The following is a 10,705-nucleotide window of genomic DNA, read 5'->3' as shown; positions in this document are numbered from 1 at the left end:
ATATTTTTCCCTCATATTTAAAAATATATATATAATTTACCTCCATTTTGCTTATAAACATTCTTCTCTTTACCAAAATTCTACGAATTTGTTCATTAATGTTTTGATTTTTTTTTTAGTCTTATGTTTCTTGAAAGCCACAAACTATTTTTTAAAATTTTTTGAAAAATTTTCTATTTATTTATTTAATATATTTATTAAATATATAAGACTGTGAAAATATAAATTATACATTATCAGCTTCTAATATTACATATGATTTGTCCATATTCCTCACAAATTCTCACCATTAAATAAAAAAAAACAATGTTTATTTATTTAAAATTTTGAAAAAATTATTTATACAAAATAAAAGAGTATATATACATAATCTATTTTCTGCTAAACGGGTATATTCTTAAAATAAAAATAAAAAATAAAAATAACAATAAAAAGATCGTGTACAAGTAAAACTATAAAGAGAAATATCAACGATAATGATAAGAAAAGAAGGTTGAAAAACGAGGATGAAGACGCAACAGTTGAGAGAAAGAGGATTGTGGGGACCTCTATGTGAAGCTACTCTTTTTTTCCCAGTGTCTTCTTCTTCTTCTTCTTCTTCTCATCAAACCTTCAATCCAATCCTTCTCTGCTCAGTGATCCTTCAAAGGTAATGTGTTTATTTCTTTGTTTTTTTTTTGTTTTTTTTGTTGTATATTGTCAGATAATTGCTCTTCATTAAGCATGTTTTATTTTTGTTTTTGTTCTTCCATCTGTTTTGGAATGTTATATATATATATATATATATAGAATTTGTTGGACAGATTTGAGTTTTTGTCAATATTTTTTCTTGATGTATGTTTCAATGAAATTGTAAGGATTTATTTGGCAAGTTTTTCTTTTTTTATTTAAATTGGGAAAAACCCCCAAGTTTATGCTGTTTCTCTTTGCAATCCGTTGGATATAGCAGAAAATTTTGCTGTTTTTTTGTTCTGATTTTTTTTTATTGTAAAATTTGATGATGTTTTTGGCTACTTTATTTGCACTCCATTTGATTTATAAAAATAATTTTTTTTACAAAAACAAAATCTCGGTTTGTAAGAGCAATTCCTATCCTGAGAGTGTGACAGAAAGGAAAACAAGTCCAAATGTAGGTGTATACATTACATTTGATTCTGAAATTTCATAGTACTGTATCTTGTTGAAATTTTGCATTTCTTGATTGATTCTGGAATTGAGACACAGTTAGAGGGTTTATATCAAGTGAAGAAGAAGAAGAAGAAGAAGAAGAAGAAGAAGAAGAAGAAAATGGATGAAGTTGTGGTTGCTAGATATTGGTGCTACATGTGCTCACAAATGGTGAGCCCAAACACGGAAGCCGAAATCAAGTGTCCTTACTGTCACAGTGGCTTTGTCGAGGAAATGGCCGGGAGGGGAGATGCAGATATTACTGATCATGGTGGATTCAATCAAACTCCGTCGATTGGGAGGCCAATCATGCTTGGTATGATAAGTACAAATGCTTCAAGGCCTCAAAGGTATCAGAGACATGAGCAAGGCGATGAATCGAATCAAGATCTTGAATCAGTAACAATTTTTAGGAGGAGGAGAAGAAACTCGGCGATCTTTAGGCTAATACAAGATCTTGAGAATAGAATTCAGTCCGATTCTGAGAACATTGACGGTGAAAGGGAGAGTGGCAATGCGATAGTTCTGCAAGCATTGTTTGGCAACCAGAACCAAGGCCAAGATTCGGATAATACTGTCGATGCTTTATCTCCGGGGGACTACTATCCCAGCTCTGGTTTGGATATCTTGTTGCAGCATTTGGCAGAGAATGATCCAAACCGATACGGGACACCGCCGGCTCAGAAAGAAGCAGTGAATGCGCTGCCGATAGTTAAAGTTCAGGAGAGTATGAGCTGTTCTATCTGTTTGGAAGACTTTGTTGTGGATACTGAGGCGAAAAGAAATGCCATGCAAGCACTTCTTTCATAGTGAATGTATATTGCAGTGGCTTGAGCTTCATTGCTCGTGCCCGGTTTGCCGGTTTGAACTGCCGGCCGAGGAATTCCAAGAATCCGGCGGTTCTAGTAATGTAAATAGACCAGAGGGCAATGTGGACGATGACAATGCGAGGAGTAGGAGCAGGTTCTCGGTCAATGTTCCGTGGTCTTTCAATGAGTTGTTCCCGGCTTCTCAGTACTATAGTGAAAATTCATCTGATCCATCATCAGAAAGCAATGCTTATGCTGATAATAATTGATGATGTTTTTGTCTCTGTGCTTCTTGTTCGACCTTGTTTATATTCATGTATGCCGCAAGTTAGAATCTTTGAGCTGAACTTAATGAGTTCCTATGTCATATTTGTATTTGAAACTTCTAAATAAGGCATGTTGCAGATGAACGACTTCAGAACAGGGAATTTCATATGCTTGACTCGATCAAATAATGATAGAAAAAGATTGGTTAGTGATTTTCAGCTCTTGTTTATATCTAGTAGGCATGAGTAAACTTCATTTAGAAAAATTGTTGCTAAGAATACAGATAACTGTTACATTGGAAGTCAAGGTATTATCAGGCTTACATTACACCTGGATTTATATATTCATATCTTATTTATTAAATTAACCAATATGAAACTATTAATTACTTTTAATACCGACCAGAGAGACCCAAAAACTTAAGTTTGCAAGAAGAGATAAGACTTATTTATTTTAAGTATAACAGTAAACTGTTATATTTTTAGCTGTTGGATTCAGTGATATTCAAATCATCTTGCCGAGTCCAGCTATGAGTGGGTTTGGTTTATTACTTTATGTATAGGTATTTTAGGATTATGTTTTATGTGACTTGATATATATTTATATTAAATGTCATTTGTGGACTTCTCCCTTCATTGGATGGTAATCCAACGGATACGGTAGTATCCGGAGATTCAAAATCAATTTCCAGATGACAGAGATTAAGATAGCGTTAATTCTCTGGTAGTATTATGTTGCCAAATTCATATGAGATGATATCTCAATATATCTCAAAGTTAATTAAATAGCATTCATTAATTAGACTAACCATCTTACACAAGGAAAAGTTTTACTGGAAGCAATGATCACAATTTCATTCACTGCATTCTTCATCATAACACTGGAAAAGAAAAGATAATATTGTTGTTGTGTTCACAGGTCACTTCTGTAATTTTATTTTATTTTATTTATTTATTTTTATTTTTTTTTATTTTATTTTATTATTATTATTATTATTTTATTTTTTTCACCAAACAAGAGTTTGGTTTCAAGCATTTTAGCTCTGAAAGACCATGTTGATCATTTTATGTGGAAAGGACTTTTATACCTGTGGAAGTCAAAAAAAGTAAATATTAAAGTAATATTTGAGCTTGAAGGCAAAGAAGGCACTTGGACCTAATGACTTGTTGATTTATTTATTTATTTTTGATTTTGTTTTTCTTCCAAGACAATTGGAATACCTCCACATCAACCTAGTATCAGTTTTGGACTAGTGGACACCTTCCAAAAATCATATCCAAAAATTTTGGCCTATAAGTTATGTAAAATCATAATTGGACTAGTGGACACCTTCCAATTAGCTTTGAATAAAGGCAAGTGTATTTCTAATAATATAGTAGCTACTAAGTAACCTATTTTGTCTTCAAAAGCAAAACCAGGGATAATATTCATTCTAGGGGTGAAAAACATCTTATTATAGTGCACTTTTAATAATTATTACAAGCTACCCCAATTTGTGCTTACTAAGATAAATTACTTTTTTTTTTCTTGTTTCTTATAGTACCTTATTCAAAAATTTCAAGCTAGAGATTTTCATATTTACTATTAAACACAGTCTTAATTTCATTAATTCTATTTTTGGGTGTAAGCAAGACTACCACTTCTACTTTAGACTGGTGCGCAGATTTATGATGTCTATTTTGTTTATACTGTCTATAAACAATTTCTTATGGTCTTTAAAAAACTTATTTGTGTCATTTTGACTATGATCACCTTCTTATCAATTCTAATAGTTTTGGTATTCTAGTTTAGTTAATTTTATTTATCCCCATGCAAGAGATATTTGTATTTGTTTCCTTTTAATATAATTTGTGGTTAATTCACTTAAAAAAAGTTTATTTTAAAATTTTATAATTACATGACTTTGGTTAGAACTCTACTTTTTTATTTAAAACTAACAGCTTTTTGCTCTATTGGTACAAAGCCTCCTGCATGGAGTGTTCATTATGATGAAGACCATAGATTGAACCGTTAAACCCACGCAAAGTGAAGATATAGATGTTTGTTGAACTTACTCCACACTTTTACATATCTCTAACTCTTTTAAAAAGAGCGCTTGTTGCCAATTTGTCAAAAGGGAAAAAAAAAAATCTTAAATGTTATGCTCTATTAGATATATTTATTTTATTTTTATTAATTTCAAAAAATCCTGCCCCCGTAGAATATAACATTTCTTTTCCATGTATGATGACCTCCACATATAATGTTGATGCTGATTATGATAAATATGCAAATAAAATTCATATTTAATTATTTATAAAAATATTTTATATATATATAATTACTGCATAAATAGATATCAACAAAAGTTGTGAAAATAATTTATTATCTAAAAAAAATCATTTGAATGTTTTTTTTTATTTTTTATTTTTTTATAACCATGATCATGCGATATGGAATATGTGTTGACTAAATGGTCTGTAAGAAAACTTCCCCATTTACATTTCTAAAACTTTATTTCTAAATGATTAAAATAAACACGGTTGTTAAAAAACCCCGAACAAAAAATGTTTTATAACAAATAAAAATAAGAATAAGATTTTCAACAAATATTATCAAAACAAACAAAAGCCTAACTTGAATTGCAATGTTTTCCTCAAAAAAACAGTTTACCGTCATTGTTAGTTGTTAATGCTAGTCAAGGAAATAAATGTTTCAATACATGATAAATCTAATTTTCTTTTTGATGGGCTTCAAACAACTTTTTGGTTCAACCCTTGATTTTAAAAAAAAAAACGGTGAGCAAAGTAATTTTCATATATTTTTATTACACTCAAATTACAAAAAATAGTCATATATATATATATATATATACACTAAGCATAGCCTAATGGTTTTCTACCTTGTTTGTGCTTGAGAGGTCTTAAGTTCAAAACCTTTCAACCACAATGCAAAAAATGAAAAAGTGCTTGTCGTCAATTTGTAAAAAAAAAAAATTAAATAACTATAGTTCTTTCACTTTTTTTAAGAGTAGAGGATCTTTCAGTTAAAGTGCTTTTCTAGCTAATCAGTTGCTCTCAAGTACTCTCTTTGCTAGAGATGCACTTTGTTATTAAATTGTCTTTATGGAGAAGTTCTTGAGATGAGCCTCTTGAAGAACCTCTGGGGGGTCTCCGAGCGGGAGTGGTGGTGGTGACGGAAGGGTGAAGGAGTTCTCCGGAAAGCAGCCTAGCGAGGGGATTACAGGGTACAAGATCCCAAATAAGAAAGATCTCACGTACGCGCAGGCCGCTAGCTCGTCGTCTTCGAGAGAGGCTGGTCGAGGGAAAAAGGGCACCAGTTTGCCCAACAGCGGTGGCTCAGTCGGGCAGAGCAAGATGACGGGAACTAAGCGACCTAGGTCGCTGCGGGACAGCACATGTGGTGGTTGCTTCCGGACCACACATAAGACGTCGGAATGTAGACACCAAGTCATGTGCCTGAGGTACTCGTGTGTGGGCCATATGGCGGCGAGGTACACCGTGGAACCGAGAAGAAGCCCGCATAGAAGGAAATTGCACGTAAGATCTAAACGAAAGGACATGACTCCAAGCTCTCCGGCGCGTCATGCGGTGCGAGATCAGGGACCAGGGACGGATGTGGCGCAGGTTATCTCCAAGCCAAGGCCGACAATCTCTATTACACTATCTCCTGAATCTGAGAAGTTGAGGGAGGAACTGGCGAGAGTGGTTGTGCTCTCGTTGAAGGAGGGATTAGTCAATGAATCAAGCTTGCTTGCTGTTATCCCGTCTATCATCAACAGGGAGCTAGGTGGGCCAGTTACACCACTGAATGATTGCTCCTTCTTACTGCCGATGAAAGAATAGAGATGAGGTCAAGGAGTTGTGTAAGCTGGGATCTTTCTCAGCTGCAACAAAGGACGGACTATGTTTGCTAAACATTTCTCCGTAGTCGGTGGAGCTGGGTGCGGCGGGGAGAGCTTCAGGTGAAGGTCAATGGCTTCATATCTGGAATTTGCCCTTACATGCGTGGTGTCGGACCATTATTGCGGAGGTTCTCAGCCCAGTGGGGGAACTAGTTGCTCTTTCGCAGGCCGAGCTTCCACACAAATACTTTATCTCGGCGTTGGTTTCGGCGACGGGCCGGCGTCAAGCTTCCAATGGAGATAGACTTCAGCATGTGGATAAGGAAGTATAATGTTTTTTTTACAGCAATGCCGACTTTCCGGCGGGAGCTGGGAAGGTATGTTCTTGATGCCAAGGTGGGTGAAGACGTTTTTCTTGATGCCAAGGTGGGCGGGGACGATGGTACATGCGACCAAAGAGGCTTTGTTGGTCAGCAGGGTGACGGATAAAGTAAAGGGTAAGGCGGTGGTTGAGCCTTGCTCCCATGCCGGAGGACGAAGCAATGATGTTGAACTGGCGAGGCCAGCGGAGAAGGTTAGGTTGGTGGCGGTTTCGGATGCTAAGTCCTCAACGGAAGTGGTCGAGCTTTGCTCTCACGGAGAGGCCGATGGGAGTATCCCGTTGGCCGGTAAGGACATGCGTCGAATCGACGGTCGTGCAGCTGAGTCGGGAAGGACCGACGGACCTGGGACGTGTCGCGCAATGGGGTTCTTGTCAGGTGGCGCCACTGGAACAGGTTAAGGGGGCACGTGGCAACAGGGCAGCGTCCGAGGTTGATAAGAATCACGGGAAGGAACAGGTTAAGGAAAGAATGGAACAATTTAAGGAGGGGAGGGAACATGTTAATGAGATGAGGGCTCAGTTTAAGGATGAGTCTCTCGGGGTTGAGGTGAATGGTGATCCGCTGGACCACGTTATGGATAGCAGGGCTGAGGAGGCTGCTGATCCGATAGATCAGGATAAGAGAGAGGCTGGGGAGGTCATGTTAGGCCTTATGGAGAGGAAATCTTTGAATAAAATGGAGGCCCAAAGGGTGGACAGTGGATATGTTGATCCAATTGCTCTCTTGGCAGGACCATCTTTGACTTTGGCCCACAGATCAAGGCCCGCCAGTGATGAAGAACTTGGTGACCCACTATTGATTAGTGATGTGGGCTTGCAGGTGGGCTAGGCTTCATTATCCAAGCAGAATGATGATTCAGTGGTGGAGTGGTCTCCAGGGAGCGGGGAACCTAATGAGCCGAAGGGCCATCATAACAGGGGGGTTCATTTTTCTACCAAAGATTTTTCAGAAGTAAATTTTAAGGATTTTTCAGCAGCCCCTGCTATTGAACCGCTAGATGGATTCTTGTGGCAATTTATTTCAGGAGTTTGGGTCTTGGTTCCAGCCTCATTGCTTAGTGATACTGGGAATCGGAGTGGTGATGAGTTATTATATGAGGGGGATGAGGGTTCCGAAGCTAGAGCATCTGATGCGGGTGCTTTGGGAGCGGATGCTGAGTCAGATGGCTCGATTACTGAATTCGAGAGGAATATTCGAGAGTAGTTGCCAGGGTTTCAGGGTGGTTCAGATAATGATGTGCAGGGGCAAACGAAGGGGCTCAGGAAAAGTGAAAGACCCAAAAAGCCTTCTTCTCGTTTCACGGAGGATGCTGGATATTTGATTGAACCTCCTAAATCTACCAAGAAGAAAGGCGCGGGAGCGCATGGAGCAAAAGGTACTAGCTCTAAACCGCTATTTATTTCAGATTGGTCTGATATGCAAATTGCTAGTTATTGTGATGCATGTGGAATTTCTTTTACTGACTCTGTAGAGGCTTGTGTAAATCATATTCGCTCTTTAGAATTGTCCCGTGTTTCTAGTAAAGGAATAGTAGCAACCTCCTCTGGGGGCTGCGGGAACTAGTTTGTTGTTTATGAATATTATAAATTGGAACGTTAGGGGTCTAGGTAGACCAGCAAAAAGATTTCTAGTTAAAGATTTTCTGCATCTACATTACGCTGATGTGTGTTGCTTGCAAGAAACAAAACTAGAATTGCTTTTACCGGCTACCTGGAGAGAGATTAGGGGTGCTAGTCTGGATCAGTTCAATTTCGTGCCGGCACGAGGTTCGGCAGGGGGTATTGCGATGGGGTAGAATAGTTCTTTGATGGATGGGGTGCTGGTTCATGTTGGTGAATTCAGCTTGACAATGGAATTTGTGGCAAAGGACAATCTCAGGTGAAGATGTACAACGGTGTATGGACCCACTGAGCGATCAAGAAAAAGGGTGTTCTGGGAGGAGTTGACTGATGTCTATGGTGTTGGGGGGATGCCATGGGTAATTTGCGAGGACTTTAATGCCATATTCAACGTGGACGACAAACCTTCTGGTAATCACAATTGGGAAGATATCAGGAAAGCCAACGCCTTTCTGCAAGATCTGGCGTTGCAGGAACCCCCGGCTGTGGGAAGAAGATTCACGTGGACCAATAATCAAGAGGAACCTATTTAGGTAAAACTTGATCATTTCCTGATCAATAATGAGTGGCTCACTCGCTTCCCTAGAGTGGTACAAATGTCCCTGCCTAGACTGGGATCGGATCATGTGCCTTTAAGACTGGAGGTGGGTAACCATATTTCCAGGCCACGTCTCTTTCGTTATGAAAGGGTCTGGTCTACTACAGAAGGATTTCAAGAGCTGGTGCAGCATTAGTGGTCGGGGAACAACTTCAGGGGTTGTGGTGCCTACATTATTTCAAAGAAAATTGCAGGGAATAGGGTTCACTTACGTCAGTGGGCTAAATTTAACTTCGGGTCGATCAAGTTAAGAAAGTTAGCCTTGATGCAGGAATTGGAGACTATGGATACTACTAAGGAAACTAGAGGCCTTATTCTGGGGGAAATTCAAAAGGAGAATGATCTGCTCTTACAGTTAGAGGTTATCCGTAAGCAAGAGGAGGTCTACTAAAAACAAAGGTCGAGGTTACAATGGCTCAAAGAGGGAGATGAAAATACTAAATTCTTTCATGCGGTTGCAAATGGAAGGAGGAATCGCAACTTTATTCCTGGTCTTAATCAAGGAGGTGCCTTGATTGTGGATCCCTACGAAATTTGCAAGGTGTTTGCTACACATTTTAATCAACAATTTGGCAGTAGATCTTTCAGGCTTAGGGTGGATCTCCAAAAGTTTTTCAGTTGAAAAATCCAGTGGATCTTACTATGTTGGAGAATCCGTTCTCTGTAGAGGAAAATAAAAGTGCAGTGTTTGAGCTTGGTAGTGATAAATCCCTGGGGCCAGATGGATTCCCCATTCATTTTTTCAAGCAATTCTGGGATACAGTCAGTGGGGACATCGTCTTGCTCTGTGAGGATTTTTACTGGCACCGTGCCAACTTGGAGAGAATTAATTGGACCAGCATTGCGCTTATTCCTAAAGTGGAATCACCTGAGAATCCTGGGGATTTTCGCCCCATTAGTTTGATTAACTCCTCGCTGAAAATCATTTCTAAACTGTTGGCGACGAGGTTAAGTAAGGTGATGAATTTGTTGGTGGACAATGAACAATCTGCTTTCCTTAAAGGGCGATGCATTCTAGACAACATTGCAACGGCGAAGGAACTTATGTTTAGCATTCATAAGCGTAAACTAAATGGCCACATTCTGAAGGTAGATTTCAATAAGGCGTTTGACCGTGTTGATTGGGACTTCCTCTTGGATTTATTAAAAGCCAAGGGATTTGGGGAACGTTGGATAGGTTGGATCAAATGCATACTGTTCTCTTCTAAAGCGTCAATTTTGGTGAATGGCTCTCCAAATGGTTATATGCGTTACAAAAGTGGGTTGCGGCAAGGTGACCCTCTTTCACCTTTGCTGTTTGTTTTAGTAACAGATGTGCTGAGTTCTATGTTTACACATGCACTGAGGACAAAGGTCCTGGTGGGAGTTCCGTTAGGAGAGTTTGGTAACAGATGTAATCTTCATTATGCTGATGATTTGCTTGTTTTGACAACTGGTGGACTAGAAGATCTTCAAATTGTTAAGTTAATCTTACTTATATTTGAGGGGATGACTGGTTTAGCTACCAATTTCTCTAAAACTTGCCTTTATTCTTCGGATCTGGGGAAACTCCCGGAGGAGGAGGCGGCGGATACACTTAATTGTGAAAGGGGTTTGCTTCCAATTACGTATCTTGGTATCCCTATTTCTGGAAGAAGACCAAGGAAACAAGATTGGGAGGGCCTCATTTCTAAGATTAGAAAGAGGTTGGCATCGTGGAAAGTCACACATGTTTCTTTGGGGGTAGACTCATGTTGATTAACGCAGTGCTTACTGCAATACCTATGTATTGGATGTCCATGTTTTATCTACCTTATTGGGTTATCAAGGAAATAAACCGGATTAGACGTGACTTTTTCTATGGTCTGGGACGGATTTGATTCATCCACGCTGCAGACTCATAAACTAGCATAATATCTGTCGTGACCGCGACCAAGGAGGTTGGGGCATTTTGGACCTACATAATTTCAATCAGGCGTTAGTGGGGAAATGGTGGTGGAGATTTATGTCAGACAGCTCATGGTGTGGTACCGAGGTAA

General features: G+C 38.7%; 1 pseudogene; it reads left to right on the top strand.

Annotated features, from left to right (window-relative positions):
• The first annotated feature begins 484 nt into the window (after window positions 1–484).
• Window positions 485–2,382, top strand: LOC120268351 (annotated as a pseudogene).
• The last annotated feature ends 8,323 nt before the right edge of the window (window positions 2,383–10,705 follow it).

The sequence above is a fragment of the Dioscorea cayenensis genome, chromosome 9 (assembly GCF_009730915.1).
Source record: "Dioscorea cayenensis subsp. rotundata cultivar TDr96_F1 chromosome 9, TDr96_F1_v2_PseudoChromosome.rev07_lg8_w22 25.fasta, whole genome shotgun sequence".
Taxonomy (NCBI): domain Eukaryota; kingdom Viridiplantae; phylum Streptophyta; class Magnoliopsida; order Dioscoreales; family Dioscoreaceae; genus Dioscorea; species Dioscorea cayenensis.
This window is presented reverse-complemented; position numbering and strand designations above follow the sequence as displayed.